A 25494-nucleotide genomic window follows, 5' to 3' on the forward strand; every position below is an offset into this window, starting at 1 on the left:
AAGGCACGCTACGCATGGACCATCAATTGGTCGCAAAGTCAGGCTCCAAAGATGATCCTGAACACTGGAATTGGGTGGCTGGTGCCCTGGGGCAAAGAAACCTGAAAATTAGCAAAAGAAGACAAACCCTGAAGAAACATGGAAGATCGGAAGTTGTAATGCCAGGGGCTCCAGACATCTATTTAATGGAAATAAACAGCCCATAAGTGACCCGGAAATCATCTGTATCCTATCCAAGAGGCTTGGCTGCAGGAACCTCCCCTGGTCGGAACCTCCCATGATCGATGGTTATACTGTATTATTCAATCCTGCAAAAGGCGGTAAGAGTGGAAGACCGTCAGCTGGATTGATGACAATGATCAAAAACGGGACATGTTTATCTGTAGTAGAATCATTAAATATAAATTCATATATACAGCTAACTATCTTGCAAATAGATCTTGGTATCGATCAAATAGATGAAACAGTATTAGTACTAAATGTCTATTGAATCCACTTAATAAAGAAGGAAACAACTTCCTAGAACTGACAACAGACTTGCTTGATCAAATGAGAGAGAAATATTGCAATATCTACATAATGATTTGCGGAGACCTCAACGCAAATTGTTTTGAAGAGGAGTGGATAAACCTAAAGGTAAAATCCAGCCATAAGGGTAAAACATTTACTCATGGAAAAAGTTGCGGAGGAAATGGAAGCTAGTGGAATACACAGATTAAATGGCAACATGATAGGTGACATACCGCCAGCCCCAACATGGTCAAACAGCAAAATATATGAAACATTAGATTATATGTGTACATCTGAAAATGTACTTTAAAGAATTGAGGATAAATGTGATACCTATTTCGTATAGTGACCACGATCTTGTCACTGCCACGGTAACCAAAAATAAAAAACAATGTGGGATGCAAAGGTTGGCCTCGAACCAGGAAGAAATCGCCTTTGAATAAAACAAAAGGACATACCAACAGCAATAAATAATCTGAAATTGTGTCTAAACAAGGATTCAAACTCAGTAGAATACAATCTAACACTACCGAGTTTTAAAGAAACTGCTGCAAAGATAATGAAACCCCACTTTAAGTCAAATCACATATAAGACATAGAAGTAGCGAAAGAGAAGAAACAACCGAGGAAGGACTTAAGGTAGTTAAAAATATCTAGACATCAACACAAAAAAGAATGTATACGCAAAAGAAATCAACAATATAGGAACTGGCAAAAGTTATACAAAGCAACTCTTCTACAAAAAGATGCAGATCACATGTGCAGAGCCCTAACTAATACTAACAGCAGAAATGTATGGGAACTACTAAATGAGAAGCATAATACAAAGAACTCTTGCCCAATACATCCGATTGCAGAAAGCATCTGGATAAGTCACTTTGGAAAACTGTTTAACGAATCGGGAGAGATCTCTGACTTGACCGAGGAGCATTGTAAAACTTCGGAAGAATGGAATATAGAGTTCGACAGAGAAGACATTAAGGTCCTGATTAATTAAGCAAGTAGTTCATGGGCCCTGGGCCCGATGGTCTATCTAATGCAGTACTAAAAACAGATCCAGAAAAATGGTTGGAGTACTGTGAGATCCTATTTAAAAAGAATAGTCAAAATTGGCTGCATGGAACAGCCCAATTGATCTGCTGGACTATGTAGGTAAAATCTTTGCCACCCTAATTTTGACCCGATTAAAAAAATTGATTAAAGAGACCGAATCTTACGACAAACGGCAGTCGGGTTTTGTCGAACAAGTGGGCTGTAGTCTGAATCTTTTGCTACTGGCATTGTTGGAAAAAAGAAAAAAAGAGCTTTAAACAAAAAACAGAAATTATATTTGGCCAGTATCGACTTTCAACAGGCCTTTGATAGTATAAATCGAGATTTGCTTTGGAGAAAGTTAGAAATTAAGGGATGTCCAAGAGAACTCCTAATAGCAATAAAAGATTTATACTCTAACACTTCTAAACTTACAGCACCTGCCTAACACTCTCCAGCCCAATGAGCCACTACCGGCACATAATGCCACATTCCACTTCTCTAAAATGTCCATCCTAGAGGTAGAAAAAATCATCATATCTTTAAAACCCTCAAACTGTAAAGGGGATATCTGCCCTGCACAGCTAATAAAAGACGCTGCTAGAGATCTCTCCCCATTTATAACCAAACTGATAAATGCCTCTTTTGCTACAGGTACTATACCCGCCAACCTCAAGCAATCCTGGGTGCTGCCACTCCTCAAGAAACAGACACTTGATCCCCTCATTCCTACTAACTATCGACCTATTACCACGGTCCCATTTTTACTAAAAATACTGGATAAAGCCGCCTACACTCAAATACAGAAGCACTTAGAATTGCACAAACTCCTGGGCAACAGACAATCCGGCTTCCGTCCAATGCACGGAACTGAGACTGCCTTAATCGACCTTAAGTCCCAGATAGACGAACTGAGAGACAAAGGAAGGACGGTACTCCTGCTCCTACTCGACCTTTCCGCTGCTTTCGACCTGGTCAACCACAAGGTCTTATGTCGGCACCTTGACTCTGCAGCTCACTTCTCCACGGACGCTATCAAGTGGATCGAGTCCTTCCTGAGTGAGAGGACCATGAGAGTCTTCTCCTCCTCAGCATCCGCCGAGCCTACACCCATCCTATGCGGCGTTCCGCAAGGATCCTGCGTCTCGCCCACCCTATATAACATCTTCACTAAGCCATTGTTCGACGATCTGGACCAGCTGGGTGTCACCTACACTAACTATGCAGATGATACTCAGATTCTCCTACCACTTTCTGGGGATTACAGTGCTGACACGGGCCTAGTGAACAAAATTTACCTCATCATCCAAGCATGGATGGCCACTCACGGCCTATGCTTGAACGACGATAAGACTGAACTAATAATTTTGGGTTCGCAGGCTAATATTAAAAAACTAGGTCAAGATTACTCATCCTTCAACATTGACGGCAACATCATTAAAGTCTCCAAGGAAGTAAAAACCCTGGGATTCTACTTGGACTCCACACTATCCTTTGACAAACAGGTCAAATCCCTTACCTCGTCTACGGCTTACACATGCAAACTTCTTAGAGCTAGTAAACCATTCCTCTCTGACTATAGCTGCCTGATCCTGGCTAGAGCTCTTATACTCTCTAGAATCGACTATTGCAATGCCCTTTACATTGGGGCTAACAAATCCATCACTAATAAACTCCAAACCCTACAGAATAATGCCTTAAGAGCAGCCCTTGGCATAAATAAGAAAACCCACATCTCTGCCTTGAGACTTCAACACAAATGGCTCTCCACTTCCAATAAAATACTTCTAAAAACACTCTCACTGACACACAAAGCTTTGAACAACGCAGCCCCCAGTTACCTCATAGACAAACTTCAGAGAAGAACTCCTCTCAGACCTACTAGAATAGGGAACACTAACTGCCTAAATATCCCCAAATACAAACTGACTACCATCGGGGGCAACAGCTTCACTGTTAAGGCAGCCAGAAGCTGGAACTCACTGCCCCAGGAGTTAAGAGCTGACCAACCATATCCACTCTTCAGGAAAAACCTAATAAAGCATATCACTGCCACCAATCCTTAGTTACCCATCACCCTTCCCTGAGGACACTATCCTGCAATCAAGAAACATTATATCTTGCTATACTCTCTCGTTATGTAAATACTGCTGCCCATGCATGTGTACTCATATAAGTTTTATATCCTAGTGCACGCACCTTTGATCCAGCCCTATTGCTCATATTGTATATATCCTGTAATCATATAATACTGCCTCCCTTTTGTTCATAGTGTATATATCCCGCATTCTTGCAAACTAGCCACAGCCCTATTGTTCATATTGTATATATCCTGTCTGTAACCTGTGTAATCATGTAAGCCTTGCATTTCCTTGTCATTGCGCCCTTTTACTTACGAGTCTGGTGCGCTTAACAAATGAATAAACAAACAAACAAACAAACAAACAAACAAACTTCGATAAGAGTAAAGCTGGATCAGCAGGGCAACTTATCAAAAAAACATCGCAACAAGAAAAGATCTAAAACAAGGATGTCCTTTGGAAGGCACCCTCTTTTGTTTCTATATAGAAGATCTACAGAGAATACTAGTAACAATTTGGTCATTAACACCGAAAATAAATGGATCATTAGTAGGATTATTGTATGCCGATCTGATCAGTTTAGATCGGACTAAGATAGGCCTACAAGGGTCTTTAAACCTACTTGAGAAATACGTTGCTGAAAAAGAACTGAATACAAATGTGGCAAAATCAGAAATTATGATATTTGGTGATGGAAGATGGAGAGGAAAAAATAGAGAAAAATTGAACTTAAAGATGGGGAATAAATAGAACCAAGTAGTGAAATAAAGTACCTGGGTGTACAATTGAGCTCTGTGAAGAAAGAAGACCCCTGGATGAACACGCTAAAAAGCCATGCAAAAGATTAACATCTTAAAGAAAAATCATAAAAAAAAGATATGGGAAATTTTCACTACAACCGATTATCATATTTTATAGACAAAAAGATATTCCATCACTGACATTTGGCGGTGAAGCCTGCATGGGCATAATGGAAGAGTTCTGGAATGCCCCAGAGGGACTTTTTTGGAAAAACATCCTGCCACTACCAAAAGGGATCCCTATGGCAGTAATCCGCCATGAATTAGGTTTATCTTCATTGTATGCTCGTATAACATGTAGCAGGTTATTGTTATATCGAAAGACCATACTCACTAACTGTCCACCACAATTTGAAGTACTAAGAGTGAATAGCAATGGATCCACAGGGAAGGTGGTTGAAGAATGGAAGAAAGACTGATCTGATACTGTGCAAACTGGGAAAAGGGCCACCAAATACCCTTTCGCTGTGGCAGCCTGAAGGGGCCAGTGACAGAAGGAACTCCATCACCACTGTGAAGAGGTAGTGTCAGTTTCGCGCTCCCTGCAATCTTCTCCACCTGCACATGTACAGTGATCTAGTAGATGGTCTGCGTGCAAGCAACAATACCTCCAGTACCTCCTCTGAGATGTCCTAGTCATCATACCTCATCCTCTTAAGAGCCACGCATGTAGGTTGATGGAATCCGGGGTTGGGTGGAGCTCCGGACCCTCTGAGTTAGGATATACGGACGCCGAGGCAACTGTTGAGGCGGACAGATTGTCAGAGCCAGGAGATCGGATAACCATGTTCTCCTCGCGCAATTCCAGGGCAATCAGGATCATGGATGCTTCAAATCTCTACAACCTCCGGACAATCCAAGCAATGACAGGAATCGGAGGGAAGGCGAAGTGGAGAGGCAAGGCCTAATCCACCGGAAATGCATCCCCTAGTGAACCGTTTGCTGGGAAGTTCCTCAAGCAAAACTGTTCACACTTTCTGTTGCACTCTGTGGTGAACAGATCCAATGCAGGGCTATCCCAGAGATTGAGGACCTCCTCTAGGACATCTTGGCACACTTCCCACTCGTGTGAGACCGTGCTCTGCCTGCTCAGAGAATCCGCCAAGGTGTCCCTGCCAGATGAACTGCAGAGACAGAGATTTGGTTCTCTCTCAACTTGAACCACAGCTGAATTGCCTCTGCACAGAGTGGGTGAGATGGCACGCCACCCTGCTTGTTGACATGCCACTTAACTTCTAATGGAGATCAGAGGACGCTCGCCTGTAATTCCTCGCAGTGAGCGCACCAACCCTTCAGGGACGCATTTGTGACCACTCAGGCCTGGAGCTAAAGAGAGCCAGAAGGTTTTCCCCGCCAGTAGATTTCTGCGTGTGAACCACCAGCTGAGTTTGAGGACTAATTGGCTGGACACTGAAAGGCGATCTGTGAGAGCTCCCAGATATTGAGACCACTGGTCCCTCAGGAGTCACTGGAGTGAATCTCATAGGCAGCCTGGCCTCTGGTACTAGAAAAATACAGGCAGCCCTGAGACCCAAGAGGCGGAGGAAGGAAGCTGCTGGAAGAGTGGCGTGGTTCTGAAACAACTGCACCATCTGGGTGATGTTGCCGACTCTCTCCTTGGGAGGAAAAGCCTTTCCTACCCGGGTGCCTAGGACTGCTTCATCGTCAGATGGGACTTCTTCAAGTAGAGGGAGAAGCCCAGCCTGTTCAGTAGTAGGCAGGTGTCTTCCAGATGAGAACAGACTTGCCCTGCCGACTTCCCTCGGATCAGCCAGTCGTCCAGGTATGGAAATACATGGACCCCGGATCTCCTGAGGTGAGCCGCAACTCTGCCATGAGCTTGGTGAAGATCCTTGGTGCGGAGGTCAACCCAAAGGGAAGCACTTTGAACCGATAGTGCTCATCGCCAATGAGTAACCTTAGGAACTTCCTATGCTTTTGGTGTATCGGAACATGGAAAAAAAGCCTCCTGTAGGTCTATTGACACCAGCCAGTCCCGGAGTTCGAGAGCATGGAGAATCTCTCTCAACGTCACCATCCTTAATTTGTCCTTCCTCAGGATCTTGTTGAAGGCCCTGAGGTCCAGGATGGGACAGAGACCTCCTCCCTTCTTGGGTACCAGGAAGTAACGGGAATACCAACCCAACCCTCTCTAATCGGGAGGTACCTCTTCCATGGCACCCTTAGACAACAGGGCTCTCAATTCTTCCTGGAGCTCCTGTCCCTGTTGGATTGGAGGAGGTGAAGGTTTGTCTGCAAGCCTCTTCAAGAAAGGCGGACAATAACCAAACTGAATCAACTGCAGGGCCAAGGTGTCAGAAGTTATTTCCTGCCATTGGGGCCAATGCCCTGCCAACAGTCCACCAACAGGTGCTTCGTGGGAAGAGAAAATCAAAGCGACTTAGAGGGCATAGCTGCTGCTGCTTGTTGGCCTCTACAGGCCCCTGTGCACCTTCTGGGATGCGAGAAGCCCCTCTGCTCTTCCCTGGATTGCAGGAGCTGAGCCTTACTGCCACAGGGCATGTAACGTCTATAGCCTCTGCCTCGGGAAGCGAAGCTGAAGGCAGGTTTGTCCGGCTGCGCCGTTAGGCCCAAAGATTTAGCAGCTAATTTTGTCTCCTTGAATTTCTCCAAGGATTTGTCTGGTTTCTGCCCGAAAAGCATGTCACCTTCAAAGGGTATATCCAGCAACCTGTTTCAGACATTTGGGGAGAAGCCAGGAGTCTTAAGATAAGCTTGGCGTCTTATCACAACTGCTGAACCTATTGCCCTGTCAACACAGTCTGCTACGTCCAGGCCCGTTTCTAACAACTGTTTGGCTACCTCCTTCCCATCCTCAACCAGCTGTAAAAAGCAGTCCTGCATGGCACCCTCAGGGACGTACTCAGCCTGTTCTACTGCTTTCCATAAGCCAAATGAGTATTTGGCAAAACCACATTCTTAGTGGCTTTGAGCGCCATGCTACCATAAGTGAACACCTTTCTGGCCAAGCGTCACATTTATCCCCCTCTCTGTCTGTAGGCAGGTTAGAGGTGGATGCCGTGGGTCTGGTAGAAACAGTGGCAGCCTATATAACCAACCATTACGGGGAAGGATGTGTGGCGAGGAAAAACCGCTTTCCTCTTGCCGACCTATACTTCCCTGTGAAATTGGCATTCAAAGGGAGAATGGTACAAGGGTGCTGCCAAAATGAGGGTAAGGGGTCCGCAATGGCTGGGTTGAAAGACATACTGTGCTAGACTGTGGCACTCCCATCCAAAATATCGGTAATATCATACCCCTGAAGAGGGGCGCAGGACACCTTCAACCCCAGGTTGTCAACTACCCGCTGAATCAGCTCCCTCAACTTCACACTAGGACTGTTTTTACTTTAACTCTAGGAATGGCGAAGTAACCAGGCCACTGGCATCACGTAAACCCTGAGCCAAAGCCAATAAATTGGGCTGGTTGTCGAATTAGTCGACGCAGCCAGATCCCATGTAAATGAGGTCAACTGTGTCCTCAGGATCATCGTGCTCCTCGACTCCAAAAATGGAATGCATGGAATCGAAGAAACCTGATCTCAACAGTGGCACAAAGGAACGATCGCCAACTGTCAACGCCAAAGGCTTGAGGATAGGCTTCATAGCCAAAGCTTTTGATGCCAAGGGTACTTCCGGCGCTGAGAGACGCTCTGGAAACCGATAGACGGCAGGAGAACTCAGCCCTATGGCCTTCGGGCGACTTAATCCTGCCAGGAGTAACACCCGAAGACACTTTCGAAGCAGACGATGTCGACAAAGTGGCTGGCTTGGGGTCTGAAGCACCGAGTGCCGCTTTTGCCGCCAAAGCTTGCTGGTCACGGGCCGGAGTCACACCTACAGCCGCATGTGAAAAAACATGTCTAACACAGAGGTCTTAAAACTCTCCCACTCTTCTTGAGTGGTCGGCACCGCCGAGGGCTTACCTTGTTCCGACGACGAGCTGGACTTGCGTTGATGGCAGTGGTGCTGCTATTTCTTCCGCAATGAAGACTAAGAGGAATGGCTCCTGGAATGGGACCGTTTCTTGGTCTTTTTACGATGTCAGTATTTCCCCTTGACAGGGGTGGGCTCCTCAGTCTCGGCCTCGGAGGACAGGATGAGCGATCACGCCGGAGACTTGGCGACAGGTCAGCCCAAAGCCAGTTTCCCAGCCCTTTCACGCAGGGATTTCAGCTGCATCTTTTGCATGACGCTTAGGCCTCTGTGTCGCGACTAGCACCCAGACACCATATACAGACATCAAGGGGATCGGTCATAGACATTTTGGCCTTGCAATCGTGGCATCACTTGAAGCCCGAAACCTGTAGGATGACATCGCGTTGAGGTTTTCGAAGAAAAAAGTGCACAAAGTACAATAAGAACATCGAGTAAACTCGAGTTGTGTTCCTGATGCAGCGTGCAGGCGCACGGAAAAAAAGGAACAAAGTCATGGGGCGTAGTGCCGTGGTACATATACGACGCCGGATGCCACATCCGGAACCGACGATCGAGTGCTAAACAAGACAGATCCACGGCCGAGTTGCAGTCCACTACGCACCCTGTCAAAGAATTTCCGAACAGCAGAGCTGGAAGATGGATATCCATCATGATGAGGAATCTGCGGGAGAAAAGCAATTCATTGAAAAATGCAGGATGCCATGAGGCGGAGCAACCTTAGGAAATCATAGGCCAGGAGATGCTGGGCACTCTGAAATTTCTGGACCATCAGCCAAAGATGTTGGGCCCTTAACTCGGGTGGCGAAGCTTTTCCCGAGGCTGAATCCAGGATTGCCCCAATAAATTGAAGCTTTTGAGAAAGTGTCAAGTGGGATTTCTTGAAGTTCAGGAAGAAGCCCAGCTCGTTAGGAAGTGGCAGGTGCGACTGAGATTACCGACTGTTCCGGAGAACAGGCCCTGATCAACCATTCGACTAGTTAGGGGTAGATGTGAATCACTTCTTTCCGTATACCTGCTGTTGCCACTGCCATAAGCTTGGTGAAGACCCTCGGGCTGAGGTGAGCCTGAATGGCAGAACTGGAAATTGATAATGAGAACCGCAAACCTCAGGTACTTTCTGTGCTTCTGATGAATGCAACACTTCTGTCCCCTGCACACCCTTTCAGCTAGTGATAATACCAGTCAGGATTTATTCAATTATTGATTAGTAGTAAATCGCATATGATACATTCAATCATATGTAGGATGAGATATTTACAGTATACAGATTCAGTCAATCAATTCAACGTGCTGAGTTTAATGAAAAATTAGTTGCACACAGTGCTATTGTGTCAAACAAATTCACAAGTAGACATTAAAAAGAGCTTGATGCATTTCGGGAATGACTATCCTTTCATCAGGAGCAAAAACAATTAAACTTCAATGATTGGTTTAGTCTTCAATCTCCAATTACATCTACAAAGCAAATTAAAGACTATTGTCAGTATATGGCAATTCAGCGTAAATCTTTCCTAGTCCAGTCTCTGTCTGGCATACGGTATCAACCATCTTGTAAATGGAATAATGAACAGATCACCAAAGATTGAAGATTACAGTGAGACTTTGGGATTATTATCGGAGTATGGTTCTCCCTTGTTGTAGCAAATGACAGCAAGAGAAGACCTCCTCTAGGATTTCCTGGCACACTTTCCACTTGTGAGAGACTGTGCTCTGTCTGCTCAGAGCATCCATCAAACTTTTCTCTGTCCCTGCCAGAGACTGAGATCTGGTTCTCCAATAGCCAGAACCACAGCTGAATCACCTCTCTGCAGAGGGGGAGGGAGTGCATGACACCTTGCTTGTTTAGGTAGTGAATGACCACTGTGTTGTCTGCCAGAATCAGGACATGTTTCCCCCACCAGAGATGGAGCGAACACGTTCAGGGATAACCTGATGGCTCGCAACTCCAGCCTGTTGATGTGCCACCTGGCTTCTGTTGCTGATCAAAGGCTGCTCACCTGCAAGTCCTGGCAGTGAGCGCGCCAACCCTTCAGAGATGCATCTGTGACCAATCAAACCTGAGGCTATGGAGGCCAGAAGGGTTCCCCTGCAATAAGATTGCTGCGGTCTGTCCACCAGATGAGGTCGTTGACCACATGTCTGGATACCTTAAGGGGATCCAAGAGAGCTCTGAGGTGCTGTGACCACTGAATCCCTCAGAAACCACTGTAGGGCTCTCACGTGCAGTCTGGCCTCTGGCACTAGAAAAATACAGGAGACCATGAGATTGACGAGGTGGAGGAAGGAAGCCACTGGTAGAGTGGCATGGTTCCGGAACAAGTCTAAAATCTGTGCCATGCTGTTGAGACTCTCCTCTGGAGGGAAAGCCTCCCAACCCGAATGTCTAGGACTGCTCTGAACTGAAGCCTTTAGACCGTTGTCACATGGTACTTCAAGTTAAGGGAGAAGTGCAGCCTGTGCAGTAGCAGACAGGTGTCCTCCGGGTAAGACAAAACCTGCCCAGCTGACTTCCCTCGGATCAGACAGTCCAGGAACGTGAATACATGGACCCCCAGATCTTCTGAGGTGAGCAGCAACTACCGCCATGAGCTTGAAGACCATTGGAGTGGAGGTCAGACCAAAGGGGAGTACTTTGAACTGGTAGCGATTGTCCCCTATGATAAACTTCAGGAACTCCATGTGCTTGTGATGTATCAGCACATAGAAATAAGTGTCCTGCAGATCTATTTACACCAGCCAGTCCTGTAGCTCGAGAGCATGGAGAATTTTTCTCAACGTCACCATCCTGAATTTGTCTTTCCTCAGGAACTTGTTCAAGGCCCTGAGGTCCAGAATGGGACGGATACCTCCTCCCTTCTTGGGTACCAGGAAATACCAATAATACCAACCCGATCCTCTCTGTTCAGAAGGTACCTCTTCCACAGCACTCTTCAACAACAGGGCTTGCAGTTGTGCCTGGAACTCCTTTCCCGGTTGGATCTGAGGTGGTGGGGGTCTGTCCGGTGGTTTTCGAAGGAAAGGCAGACGATATCCACACCAAAGGAGCTGCAGAGCCCAGGCATCAGAGTTAATTCCTTGCCATTGTAGCCAGCGTTCCGTCAACTGCCCATCAACCGTTAAGTTGCGAGAGGGGAAATCAAAGCAGCCCTTAGAAGCTGCACTGCCACTTCTGGAGTGAGATAAAGGATTCCTACCTTGCCTGGCCGGAGGAGCCACACTCTGCCTTAAGGCGTACATCGCCTGTAGCCCCTTGCCCTAAAGGCGGAGCTGAAGGCGGACTTGGCCGGCTGTGCAACCAGACCCAGCGATTTAGCAGCGATTTGATTCCTTAAATTTCTCCAAGGATTCATCAGCCTTTTCGAAGGGCATGTCCAGTAATTTGCTCTGGACATTAGGGGAAAAGCCTGAAGATTTTAAGTAGGACTGCCTCCTCAGTGTTATTGCTAACGCCATAGATCGGTGCACGCAGTAGGTGATGTTCAGGCCAGTTTGCAGCGACTGCCTGGCCACCTCCTTTCCCATCCTCCACCAGCTGTAGGAAGCCTCGTGCATTTCCCCCTCAGGGATGCACTGCACAGCATTCTCCACTACCACTGAAAGACCAAATTAATATTTTGCAAAGCCAGTAGCCACATTCGTAGCTTTAAAGGCCATACTGCCCGATGTGAAAACCGTTTTGGCCAAGGCATTAACCTTTTTTTCTTCCCTGTCGGATGCTAGAGTGGAAGTTGAAGAAGCTGGTCTGGAGGAGACTGAAGCAGCTTGCATAACAAGCCCTTCCAAAGAAGGGTGAGAGCAGAGGAATGATGGTTCCCCTCTGGCCAGCCAATACTTCCCGGATATGGTGGAAATGACTGGCGGAATAGAACTAGGGCAGGGGTGTCGCTGGTGTTACCTGCACCTACACCGGCATGTTTCTTGAACACTTCAAGCATGGAGGTTTTGAAATACTCCCACTCCTGGCGAGTGGTATGCCCAGTCGATGGCTTACCTCTTTCCGACGATGAATCAGAGTCCCGACGATAGCTGTGACACCTCCTCTTCTTACGGAGCGAGGAAGAATAGCTCCTCGAGTGGGACCGTTTCTTCTTTCACAGATGTTCTTTCTCAGGGGTATGCCCCTGCGTTTCAACCTCTGAGAACCGAACCGCCGACTACAACAGAGATTTTGAGGGTGGTTGACCCATTGTGAGCTTAGCAGTTCAATCATGCAAGGAAATCGGCTGCATTTTGGTGCTCAACGCACATCTTTCCGTCCCGTGACAAGACACCAGAAGCATAACTCATGCAGATCAGTGATGGGACATCTTGGTGTGACATTCGGTACACCGCTTGAAACCCAAAACCCGGGCGATGGACTTCTCTTGCCGGGAATTAGAGAAACATCTAAAGATTTCTGATGAAAACGTTGAATAAGTCGAACACTTGATTGTGTTGCCAAGCAGCGTGACAAGCATGCAGAAAAAAGTAACTGAGTTATGGGGCGTAGTGACAGAGTTTATATAAGATGCCTGACATAACATCCGGTGGCAACGATAGAGTACCAGGCAAAACGGATCGGCGACCGATGGCCGAGTCGAGGTCCACTACCGAAGCAGAAAAGCTGGATGGGATATCTATCAGATGAGGAATCTGCAGGAGAAAAACAATCCATTGAACTCTATTTGCTCTCCTTGAAAATGACCCTTTTGGGTCAAAACACATTTCGGCTACATAAATAAAACACCTGCTACATTTCTTTAAACCAAGTTTGCATTGTATTATTAGAGGGATTATTCTCTCATCTATTTCTCAATACCTGGCGCGACTGTGCAGTCTCTCCAACCCTCTTCCTGTCTTCACAGTCCAAGACAAGGGGGCACTGTCGTAAGACACCAGCGCACACAGCAGAGTATGATATGAACACACTAAATTAGGTACAGTTGTTCAGAGATTGTGTTTCCATCATACTCCTTTTAAGGCCTGCTGCTTGATGAGACCTTCATACGTCTCATGGTGCTTCAGTGATCAGCCATGCCTGCGTACGGAAGCTCAGCCATGCCTTACAGCTAGCCAAGGCTTTGTAGCTTCCCTAGAATGGTGTTTCCCTTCCTCCTTCCTTTGGGAGTCCTCATTCCCTGCTGCAAGCTCCATCCCTAAACTGTCCGGGGTCTAAATAGGCCCTAGTTCTCAACCATATCCACCATGGAGTCTGATTGGTTGGGCTTACGGTTTGCCATCCCTGAAAAACACCAGCTGTTGCAGGTTTCCAGAATCATCAATAGCCTCAGCAGTAAACTTGTTTTTGGACATATGTACTGTCTTCCCCCTATGGTTCCGACCTGATAGATAGCTCTTTTTCGGCAGATCTATGGGGTTTGCCTGCCCTTCTGTCTATGTCTTGGCTTCTCCGCTGCTCTCAGTCATTTGTGGATCCCTCCAGTCTCACAGGATTCCATAACGTGGTACTCCATATTGCATTTCTCTTCATCTCATCTCTCAGTTTGCTGGTCTCTTCTTCCTTTGCCGGTGAGGATCCCCCCTGCGGCATTGGACCCTAGAGCATTCCAGCAGGTTGCCTATGTTATCTAACTCACTTTCCAAATTCCTTTGTGGAGTTGCATGTGTGGGTGGTTCACCACTGAAAATAGAAGCCCGCAGGGACCTGCCAGCCACCAGAATGCCATCCTGATTTCATGGGCTTGGGGCCAGTCCAGTGCCTCGCAGGTCCTCAATGAAGGTGACTGGTTGCCACGTACATACTCGGCATGAACCAAGGGGAATGTTGCAAAGTCAGGGTGCCTTTTCCTTGTGCACATAGCTCTTATTCTCCCTTGGCATCTGTATTTGCTCCTGCCTGGCAGCACAAGATGAAGACAACGTAAGGCAGGGAGAGTCGTGAGTGGCAATTGCTTCTCCTTTGACCTGGAGGGGGATCTTCTGCCAAGAAATGACAGCCTGCCAAGGTTTCCTTAACACAGCTGTGGGTTGCCTGGAGGAAGTATGTGATGGAAACTACATAGTGCCCCTCCTATCCAAATAGCTTCCCCAATACAGACTAGCTTATTTCAGTCTGGGGGTAGAGCAACAGAATATTTACACAGCTAGCTGATCAGGTCAGAGTAATACTGTCCCTGTGTCACAGGGACCATTGCAGTTGGTCCTCAGGGAAGTTCCTGGGCAGATCCAAAGTTAACAACTCCAACAGTGGTTTTGGTTGGTTTGATTGTCTAGAAGAAAGCAAACTTTCTTTTTTTACGGATTCATTTATTTTCAGGATATCTGCTTGTGTGCCATGCAAATGTTTGTCTAAGGAATAAGTTCTCCAGCATTGGCATCTTTCATAGATTCACATGCTGTATGAATAGTCCCCATCGTCAGGCTGTGAATCCTCAGTAACAGAGAGAAGTTTTTTATTTGAATTCTATAACTGCAATCACTGCAGTGTTCTCTCATCGTAGTTTTGGGTACTCTTGCTCTGCAGCCAATGGGCCACATGTACCTCAGCTGCTGCCTTCGTGGCTCACTTCAGATTAGGTTAACACACACGAATGTGACGATATGAGCCAAGCAGAGCCTTAGTTGGGTGGGGAGTGTTGCATGTCAATCTATGAAAGATACTAATGCTGGAACACAGGATTTACAGTTAAGTAACTTATTCCTTCCGCAGCACTGGATATTTTATAGATTCACATGCTGTGTGAATAGATTGCCAAGCAGTATCCGCACAAACATTACAGTACAAATGGGAGGTGGATAAGGCTCACCTGCAGGAAAACTCTCCGCTCAAACGAACAGATCTGGTGAAGAACAGCCTGCCCGACCCTCGACGACTGTGGTGTATGAAGGTATGGGAAGGTAAGGACTTCTCTTCACATGACTGCCCTGTAGATGCCCAACATCATGTTTCAGGAGACAAAGGCCCTGATTAAAGAAATTGCCCTGGTTGAGCGTGCTCTCAGCCTACCTAGGAGCGGCCTGTAGGAGATACAATGGCAGTATGAAATACCATCAGACAACCATCTGGAAATGGAGGCCGTAGACAGTTTCTTGCCCACAGCCATGGGACCAAACGCTGCAGATAGTTGTAATAACTTTTGAAATGATTTTGTCTACATAATACTTTAAGGCCCTCATAACATCCAGAGAATGTAATGAATGTTTCGCTGGAGGAGTCAAAGAAAACTGGCAGGACAAATGGTATGTCCTGCCGATAAACAGAGTTGGACGGGGGTAGCGACTTTCTCTTGGAAGAGGTCCCCTTCGCAAGCAGGCTCACTGTGGAGATTGATGGTGATGAAGCTTGCGCTCTGTCCGACTTGGGACCCGCAACAGTGGCAAACCCAGAGTAGCCAGTGTTGCAGAGCTTGGCCTTCTATTGGATCCCCGCGGGTGGGGTGTCCTCAAAGGATCTCTGCCTCCTCCCGGAGGTTCGCTCCGCGGACCAGCCGGTCCTGGGTGAGTATGACCCTGCTGGAGTCCAAGTCAGGGGCCTTCCTTGATTTGAGCCACACTGTCAGTCTGCTGTAGCAATGTTTTCTTGGTTTTCTTTGAGAAACCACGGCACACCTTGCATCCCCCCTCATCATGGCCAGATGCAGGCAATATAAGCATTTGTGATGTCGATCTTCTATGAATACATTCCTTAATCCAAACTTTGCGCAGAGTTTGAAGAGGCTACTGCCTTCCTTCTCCACACAAAATGGTTGGAAAGGCATGAAGTAGGCACAAGGGTGGACCTTCTTGAAACGTCAATGGACGATTGGACAGTGGATTTAGATCTTCGCCGGCAGTGGCTCCCTGCTGCCGGTAGCTGTCCTTTGGTCGAAAACAATAAGCAAACATTTGTACATTTTCTATGGAAAAACTCGAAAATGCACAAAAATAGCTCAGAAAGAGGCACAACCAAATCACAGGTGAGTAATATACCCGTACATCTACTTTCTGTTAGAATGGCGAAACAGTTTTTAAGGAAAGAAAGAAAGAGGTTACATATACTTTTCAGAATGGCACAACATTTCTACGGTAAGCAAAATAACCTTAAATATACTTTTCGGAATGGCTGAACATTTCTAAGGTAAGTATTAACTTTTGTACGTTTTCACTATCAGAGTTACAGTTGCCAACCAACTTCTTTTGCAAGTAAGTCACTTTTAAACACGTATTCTCTTTTCCAGGCGAAAGGCCCAGTCTTTTAAAAGTATTTCCCTTATTCTTGGAGCATGAGTGTTCACAGTGGCAGATAGGGGGTCACTAGGGTCTAGTGTTCAACAGGCAGTGTCAGGATAGTTTCTTAAGTATCAAGAGTTCCTAGGGAAGACTGTTCAAACAGGTGAGTATTTTACTTAGAGTTAGTTGAGGGTCCATGAGCTTAACAGAAGACACCCTAGGACAGTGATCCCCAACGTGTAGCTCGGGAGCAACATGTTGCTCGCGGAGCCTTAAATTGTTGCTCGCCAGTTGCTCTAGGCCATGGTGTTCAGGTGCTTAAGGGATGAGACCTCAATAATAGTATAGCCAGGATAGAGTGCTGGACTGTGCGAGAATGTTGGCAAATGAGCCTGCAATGTAGATGCAAGATTTGAGTTTGTTGCCACTATGCACATTATTTTTCAGTACATGCCGTTACTTATTATAGTAGTATCATTGTTAAAACCCTGTCATCTTCAGATATTTTGCCAAGCTGCCATATGTGTTAATGAGCAAAATAATTGAACCATGTTCCCATGTTTGTGTCCTGGAGAAAATTGTCATATTTTGTTCCTTTGTACAGTTAGGAGTATAATCGACATAATTGGCATGCATGCTCAACTTCCCTTTATTAAATAATTTGTGAAGGCCCTGCTTTTTGTACAAGTTTTTGTGTTTGATTCCACCATGCACTAAAGTTATCTGAAATATTACTTTTAGTGTCACCTCCATTTATTATTAAATAGTTTCCTAGTGGAAAAATTGTCACAGTTTGATACTCTGTCCATCTGGCATGCGGATAATAGGCAGATAAGGCAAATGCATGCCACATTTTTCATAATTAATTTGCCATATATTATAAATCCAATTAAGTTACTGTTAATAAGTTTAAATTAACAAGACAATTAATTCATCCAGGAACCTAGTTAACACCACCACACACCTCTATGAAGTGGTTGTCAAATGCTCAATGTTTTGGCCAATGTTTGCTACCAAGTTTTGTGTAAAACTCCTTTTGGACAGCGAAAAGAGGCTCCAAATCCTACAAAAAATTATGTTTTATTCCTAACCACTTTTTCACCAATGTAATAAGCCCCATGTGCTTTAAAATACACAATTTGCCATTACATGCCAACATAATTCTTAGGAGGTAACCTCCAAAGCCGCAATGTAGTGATCTGTAAAGCCCATCATGTAATGACCAATTACTCAATTAATATTTAATCATATTTCTCCATTAAGTTAGCAACATTTAAAAACATGTACCGTATTTTTTATAAACTTCACATCGAACAGGCCCAAAATAAAACACAAGCTTTAATATATTCAAGCTATATATAAAAACCTGACACTTACAATTAATTATATAAAACATAGCTTCAATGCATGCCCACGCTTATGCCAAACACTGAAACAATGACAAATTAACAGAAATTGAACCAAATCTCAATTGACCCGCATTTTGCAGGCACACTTTGTGCTTCCTCATGCACAGCTTCTTCATTTATTGAGGGTTGGTAAATTTAAACGTACCCTTCAGCATCGGCCTCCTGCATTCTGGGATCTTATTTCACAGATTTCACCTGGCCGTCTTCTATGAGGGCAGCTTATGTATATTTTGGACATGTACCTCTCGCCCCATCAGACAAGCTCTTGCTTTAAAAGCTATTTTGAGTTGACTTAATGTGCCAAATTTGGTTATATCCCACCCCCTATACAAATGGACGGTGCGTTAAAATCCTCCATAGTATAAGAATTCTTCTTTATCAGGGTAGGCTGCAATCACACACTGAAATTCACTTTATGATTTGCAGAAAATCCTGAATGTGCTTTAAAAAAATAAGTTACAAATCTTTAACTTGACCAAAATCTTCAAACTGAATACAAATAATTCAGCTCATAAAGCGCTGCAAGGTGTACCTGGAGGGAAACCTGCTATTTGGCACAGGAATTTATTTTGCAACCCCTCCAGGACATGACCGTTCAAACCACCACAGATTTCACTGCCATAAAAAATCAAGGAATATACCTTTACCTTATAAACCTCCAGGCACTTGTGGAACTTAATGACCCAGGCTTCAAATAACAGTTTGAAAAGCCTTTTAAAACCTAATAATGCCCTTTCAGCTGTCTTCTTAAAATGCTTGACCCAAGCACCACTCTTTGAGAAGAGTAGGCTCAAATTAACTTGAGACTATCTCCTCATCTCTACATAAATTAAAAAAAACAGCTACAAGGTTTCACCTTTTTCCCGAACAACATAATTTGGTCATATTTCATTTAAAACTATAGTTCCCAAATATTAGTTTATAGCAGGCCCTGTTGCAGACCTGCCGGCGTTGAGCCAAAATGGCTGTGTCAGCAGCATAAAGAAGTGTGCTATAAAATGTATCCTTCAGAGAGGGTGGGTTAACTTTTCTAAGAGAAGTACTAGAGTCAAACAGCCTCATCACGAGTTTGGCGGTAACCCTTAAATGCGGCGGTAACGCTATTACCGCCGCATTTAAGGGTCTGCCAAATCACAGGTTTGGCTGCATTTACCCCCAGCTCTCAGCTGGGGGTAAATGGGCCGGGAAAATTCCCATTTTCGGGACCCAATGGGGAATTACCGTTACCGCCAAACCTGTGATCGGAGGGTTTGGCGGTAACGCTATTAGCCCGGGCAGTATCTCGGAAGTAATACCGCCGGGATACCGCCCAGCTCATGATGAGGCCCAAAGTCTGAAAGGAATACATTGGTGCCAACTAACATCTCTGCTTTTGACCTTTAATTCCCCCATCTTCCACATGAGACAGACGGTGAGATGTCTGCGTGTCACATTCAGATAATATTTAATAAACTAGGGACCCAATAAAATGCAAATTTTTGCCACAAGATATGTCTATCAATCAAATCAGATGGTCTCTCCAAATCTGGAAAAAGCCAAAATAATATCCCTCCCTTAACCTTACCCTATTTCTCCACGATGGTTCTCAGAAGGAAGCAGTGGTCCACTCTACTAAGCCCTTCCCTGAAACCTGCTTCTGGCCAGCCGTGTACACATAACTCATTAAATCATTAATCCATTTTCTATTTGAGATTATTCTACATTCTACATCGAACTTATATACAACCTGGAACTCCTGAACTGGGGGACACCATTTGCCAAAAGCGCTGTGCTGGATAGTTTCAACCAAAAAACAAACTGGCACTTTCCTTTGGGGCCTCTGTACTGTTTAACAGTTTTAGGAGAATATCTTCATTGCTTGTGAATTGGTAAGTATTTCCAAAGCCTCCTTGTCAAGCTTAAGCACAGCCAACCAATCCCTTTGCCTGTGAGACATCTTCTTGGTGCCTACCCCATGCCATTGGAAAATTACCTCAGGTGGATAGTGATCACTCTCTGTTCAATCAGAAATGGAAAAAAGCAGAACATTCCTGAATAAAAACAGTCCACAATACAGTAATCAATGAGTGAGGGACAGTATAACTGGTCTTGTATGGATAGGAATGCACCATTTACCACGAAAGATGCTGGAAAATCCCTGGGCAGAATCCTAAAGTACACCTGAAAATCATTCTTCCATTTGTGACCAATTTTACTGTCCAAACATTGCCACTACATTTCTTAAAAATATTTAGCTCGAGAACCTGGAGTCACTGGTAATGTTTATTTAGTCCTACAATATTTTTGAACAACTTGATTGGTCCCATCTGTCTAAAACAGTCCTACTGAGTACTCAAGCTCCTTAACATTTCCTGTAAACAACCACTTATTGTCAAATGAAGTTAAAGCAGCCAAATGGTTTAAATCATTTCTGGGACCCAGAATAGTGGCAGTGGTAAAAGGGAATTTTATCTCACTTAAAAGCTTGCTGACGTGCGGTGTCCCCCAGGGGTCTTGTCTGTCCCCTTTGCTCTTTAATATTTTCTTTAAATTCTTGTGAAACATGTTGTAAGCATCGGGTGTCCGCTTTACCAACTACGCTGACGACACCCAATTGGTCTTTGAGCTGACTGAAATTTAGGAAAAGGACGCTCAAAGAGTCAAGGAGTTCTGCGGTTTCTAAAAAAAATGATGGGGACAAACTCATTAGCACTTAACGAAGAAATAAATTAACTTTTAATAGTCAGTACCTCCTAAAAGCTAAAAGAATTGGATGACCTATACAGAAATTTTAGAATGAACAACAATATTATGGTATCAGATCACGTAAAAACGTTAGACATCTACATGGATTCACATCTCTCATTTAAGAGGCAGACGACTTATTTAAAATCTACCTGTGCCTTTAACTCTAACTTACTTTGGCAAATGTGCCCATATCAGACTCAACAAAACCTTGCTGTGATCGCCGGTGCCATTATTAATTCGAAATTAGACTATTGTAATAGTCTATTGATGGGCAGTTCCAAGACTAATATCACAAAAATACAAACTATACAGAATGGAGCGGTCAGGGCGGTTTTTGAATTGAGTCAACGCTCTAAGATCTCATTAGCTAGGAGGAAGCTACATTGGCTCCCGGTCGAACAGAGGACCAAATTTAAAGGCGCAGTTACAGTCTAAAATTGCCTAGGTGACACTGCACCGAATTATCTTGCCAGTAAGATAGAGAAAACACCCATTAGAAGAGACCTCAGTTCTAATAATAATCATGATTTGTATCAACCACGTCAAACCCTTAAAAGAGTAGGTGGCACTAACTTTACTTTCTGGGCACCAATGGTTTGGAATTCCCTGCTGCTTGCGCTCAAGAACAGTGGGTCTCTCACTGTTTTTAAGAAACAACTTAAGACCCGATTGTTCAATGAAGGGGCAGCTTAGAGAACTAACAGTTTACTCTGTCTCTTGCCTAGGATATTAGATCCGAGTTGTAGCTTTTCTGTGTACTATGTGGTCTGCCTTTGTGAGCGCGCTGAGCCCGGCGGGCGATATAGCGCCATATAAAAACAAACAGATAGATAGAAAGGCCTTGCAAATTTACTTCACTAGAATGGCAAGTGTTCTACATAACTGTTAAGTAGTACAAATTAAAATGTTCTATTGGCAGTCTTACATCTTATTACATTTCTAATTTGTGTTGCAATCACTTATACACCAAGTGAGTGCCGATATGCTCTGTCGAAGAATGGATGTTGCTCACCATTCCATTTGATATCCAAATTTTGCTCATTGTGTACAAAAGGTTGGGGACCCCTGCCCTAGGAGAATTCCAGCAGTGGGCCTCGATGCAATGGACAAGAGGACTCCCAAACACAGAAAACACCCCACAACTACACAGCAATCACAAGAGACTTCAGGTAAGTAAATACCCAATCCAGCACAGTACCTCAGCACAGAATAAGATTTTGTATCGGGAAAACCTCAGGCTCTGCAGCCAAATACCCCGTCGTTGGATTTCTTGTCATGGTGACAGAAAACAGGACCTTGGAAGGGACTTTGCAGTACGGATCAATGGGAAAGGCTCTAGGCAAAGTTTTCATCGTGGCTAGATGCGGCTCTGTGGATTTGGTGCCTTTTTAAGGAGCACAGAAGACGACAGAATATCGCTGGTCGGATTCCCATCGTTACAAAGGTACAGCATCACTTTTCGGACTTCATTTGTGTCTCTGGAGATCCAGCAGGGTGCCCACGAAGTTTCTGCGAGATTCAGAATTCGGAAGACGGTGCAAACGCACAATGGCTCTAGGTATTGCAGCCCCTCCAGGTCGCATCACCACGTGCGATGGCTCAAAATGCAGGTCTTTTTGCATCTAGTGGGTCTCACCAGACTCTGGGTCGTCCTATTCAGGATCCCCAGGTCGACTGGAAGGAAGGGCTACAGAAGGCTTCAGTTACACAGCAGGCTCTCTGGTCACTGGAAATTGTCTCAGCCGCTTTTCCTTCATCATCCTCTTTGGTTTAGGCTCCAGTGGTCGACTTGTCTTTAGCTTCCAGGCTCAGAGTATTTATCAGGAACTATAGCACAACTTCTGCTTTCTCTAGCTGCATTTAACAACGGGCGGTCTGGTTGTCCAATCAGGACAGCCAGCCCTCCACTGCTATTTGCACCCATTCAGGCAAGGAGGAAGACAAAGGGCTGGGGGGTTTTGGACTCCTCCCTCGCTTCCTGCCTTCACAGACGGACTGCAGCCTGGTCAGGAAGTCCAGGGGACTCCTGCCGAAGATAAAAATCACACTAAGGAATTTCCCAACCTGGATGTCAGGGGAAGGAAGAAGGAAGGACAAGAAACACTAAAATGGCAAAAAAGAGACAGGGTCCATTTTGGTAAAATGAGCACCCTTGGGTGCCTTTACCGGGGCTGTGCACACAGCCCGCGGTAAAGGTGCACCAAATTAATAAAGGTATCACTGCCACCAGCCATTAAAGGTAGGTTTGTCCCTGTAACAGAATACTTACAGTTTTAGTGTGAAAGGGGATACATTGCATCTCCCCAGCACTCCACATAAGGTGGGGTGTGCAGGTTTCATCAAATAAAATGTAAAAGGGATCCAAAGATCTTTTCTACCCTTGGGAACTTTAGTTCTCTCAAGGTTAGCCAGAGAAAGTTAAAAGGGGAGCCCAAAGGGCAACCCAGCAACAATAGGCAGTAAGTGCCAAAAGTTGTCAAAGAGGATAGAATTAAAAAGAAAATATTGAGAGTCTAAGAAATGACACCCATAAAAAGAGTAAAATGCTCAGTGTGGAAAAAAGTTCCTACTCACTGAGGTATAAGCAGAAATAATCCACCAGTAAAGCAAAATAGTCTGGGATTAACACAGGTCAGGAAGATTTATCATTGCTATGAAAATCTTACCCAACAGTGTTTTATTCTAAGATAACAAATACACTTAGAAAAAAAACCCAAATTTTGAAATGGTCTAGTTTATGTCTCCGACATCTGCTTGTGTGGCATGAAAAAAAAAGTTATCTTTTTCATAGAACTTCACATTATTGTTGCATCCTGTCTAATGCCAGGTTTTAGGTTTGTTTCAAACAATGAAAATAAGCAGAAGACCTTATTACACAATTTCTTTTGTTGTGGGTATTTAAGTCTTGAAAGTAAAAACCCAAAGGGGATTTTTAATGCTCGTACAACTTTCTATTCTGTCACTTGTAGCGTATATCTTAACATGGAGGACATAGACACAATCCTAGGTTTTCTTTTCACATGATTCTTCAAGGATTTAGCACATTTTCAGGTTGGTTTATCATGGCATTTGTGTACCAGTTTTCATAAAACTGTGTATAATTTTAGAGCTCGAAAGCCAAACATACCCACATGTTTCTTTCTTTTTGTAAACCTAGAGTTCGAAGGGGATGTGGACAGTGAATAAATTGCAGTCTGGGCTCAAATCCTGCTTTCACTGCTTAATCCAAGTGTACGATCATGGGAAATATATTACTCTCAAGGTGCTTTATCTGCCAACATTGGCAACTCATAAAAGCGATACAGTTCATAAGGCTGGTTACAAAAGAAATGCACCTAACTTGTGGCTTAATAGAGTGTAGAGCATATTCATATATGATAGTATTGTCCACTCGTGCATTCCATACCATAACAAAGGGATTTGCATTTTGGCTCATAAATGGCAGCAGCTCCAGCTGAAATCCATGGCCGCTCACTGACTGAAAATGAAACACATTCTCTGATATTCTGCGTCCACCCTTAATGGTCAGTTGCCCTAGTTTTGTTTGTTAGTTTTGTTTGTTACTGCTCTCGGACACACAAAGAAGACTAGGGATATATGGGGGGCAAGGGTGTAATGTGTACTGGTGGGGCCGAAATACGGTACTATGTTGTCATTACAGCCCCACTACTTACCACCTATGAATGGTGGATAGGAGGCACAGTGGTACCATGGCAGTTGGGCCACTGACCAAACAGTATGGATCGCGGGTGTCAAGGATGTTGCAATGGAGAAAGGGGTTGATGCGCACAACAAAAACAGAATTTTCTCAGTGCTTCAAAGATAGGCGTTGCTATTCCAGACAGTGATACTCACTTTTTAATCTGTTCTGAGGTGATGGAGACTGATCCAATCAGGGTTCAACTGTGACTTCTCTTCTTATAATTCTTCTTTCTATGATGCCCTCGAGTATCAAAGATTGATCTCACCTGCTGTGATGTAATCATCTGTGATGTCAGGGCCGATGAGGTCACCGCAAATGCAAATTAGGGGGCCGCTCATCTCTTGTTTCACACTAACAAACACCTGGCCTAGCCATGGCACAGCAGAAGCAATGCATCAATTTGTTTGTGGTGGAATTTGTGGCCAAGTGTTGTTCCTTATACAATTCCACACTGTTTCACCAATCTGCACCACATTTTGCATAGTTACCTGTTAGGACCCTCTGGACATTACTGGCTACATGATATGTGGACACCCCAACCCGATCCCTGGATTTCTACACAAGTCAAAATGTGTTTGTGGATTGGCCAAGCGTTGTTCCTTATAAAATTCCACACGGTTTCACCAATCTGCACCAAAGTTTGCATTGTTACCTATTAGGACCCTCCGGATATTGCTAGCTTCATGACATTTGGACACCCCCACCCCTTCACCCAGTTTTCAGGACCTTCACACACATGAGACGGTTGCCTGAAATCAGCAAAACATCAATTTGGTCGTAGAAGGACCGGTCCTGACACGAGGAACAAAAGTTGAGATCCAGGCCCTAGGGATGCAGTTTTCAAGGTATATGCACCACAACTAACTACACCACGCATCGGTAGGTGATGGGAGGGGAGAGAGCACCAAAAGGTACCAGTATGCCTCAGCAGACCAACTCTCGTCTCCCCCAAACGTCTGCTGCGGGTTATGTCAGTCATCCACACGTGTCCATTCTCAGGGCATTTTACTTCAAGGTGTAAAGCACATCAAGCGATAAGCAAATTCGAACAGCAACCTACAGGATCAATGTTATCACATCCGTTTACAGAACCCGTTCGGCAAATGGTTACTTCTGCTAGTGATT

General features: G+C 44.8%; 1 protein-coding gene across 8 annotated transcripts in view; it reads right to left on the minus strand.

Moving 5' to 3' along the window:
* Window positions 1–25494, minus strand: part of UTRN (utrophin) — a 2010688-nt gene that overhangs the window by 395887 nt on the left and 1589307 nt on the right. The window lies entirely within an intron of this gene.

The sequence above is a fragment of the Ambystoma mexicanum genome, chromosome 4p (assembly GCF_040938575.1).
Source record: "Ambystoma mexicanum isolate Mex_15411 chromosome 4p, UKY_AmexF1_1, whole genome shotgun sequence".
Classification (NCBI taxonomy): Eukaryota; Metazoa; Chordata; class Amphibia; order Caudata; family Ambystomatidae; genus Ambystoma; species Ambystoma mexicanum.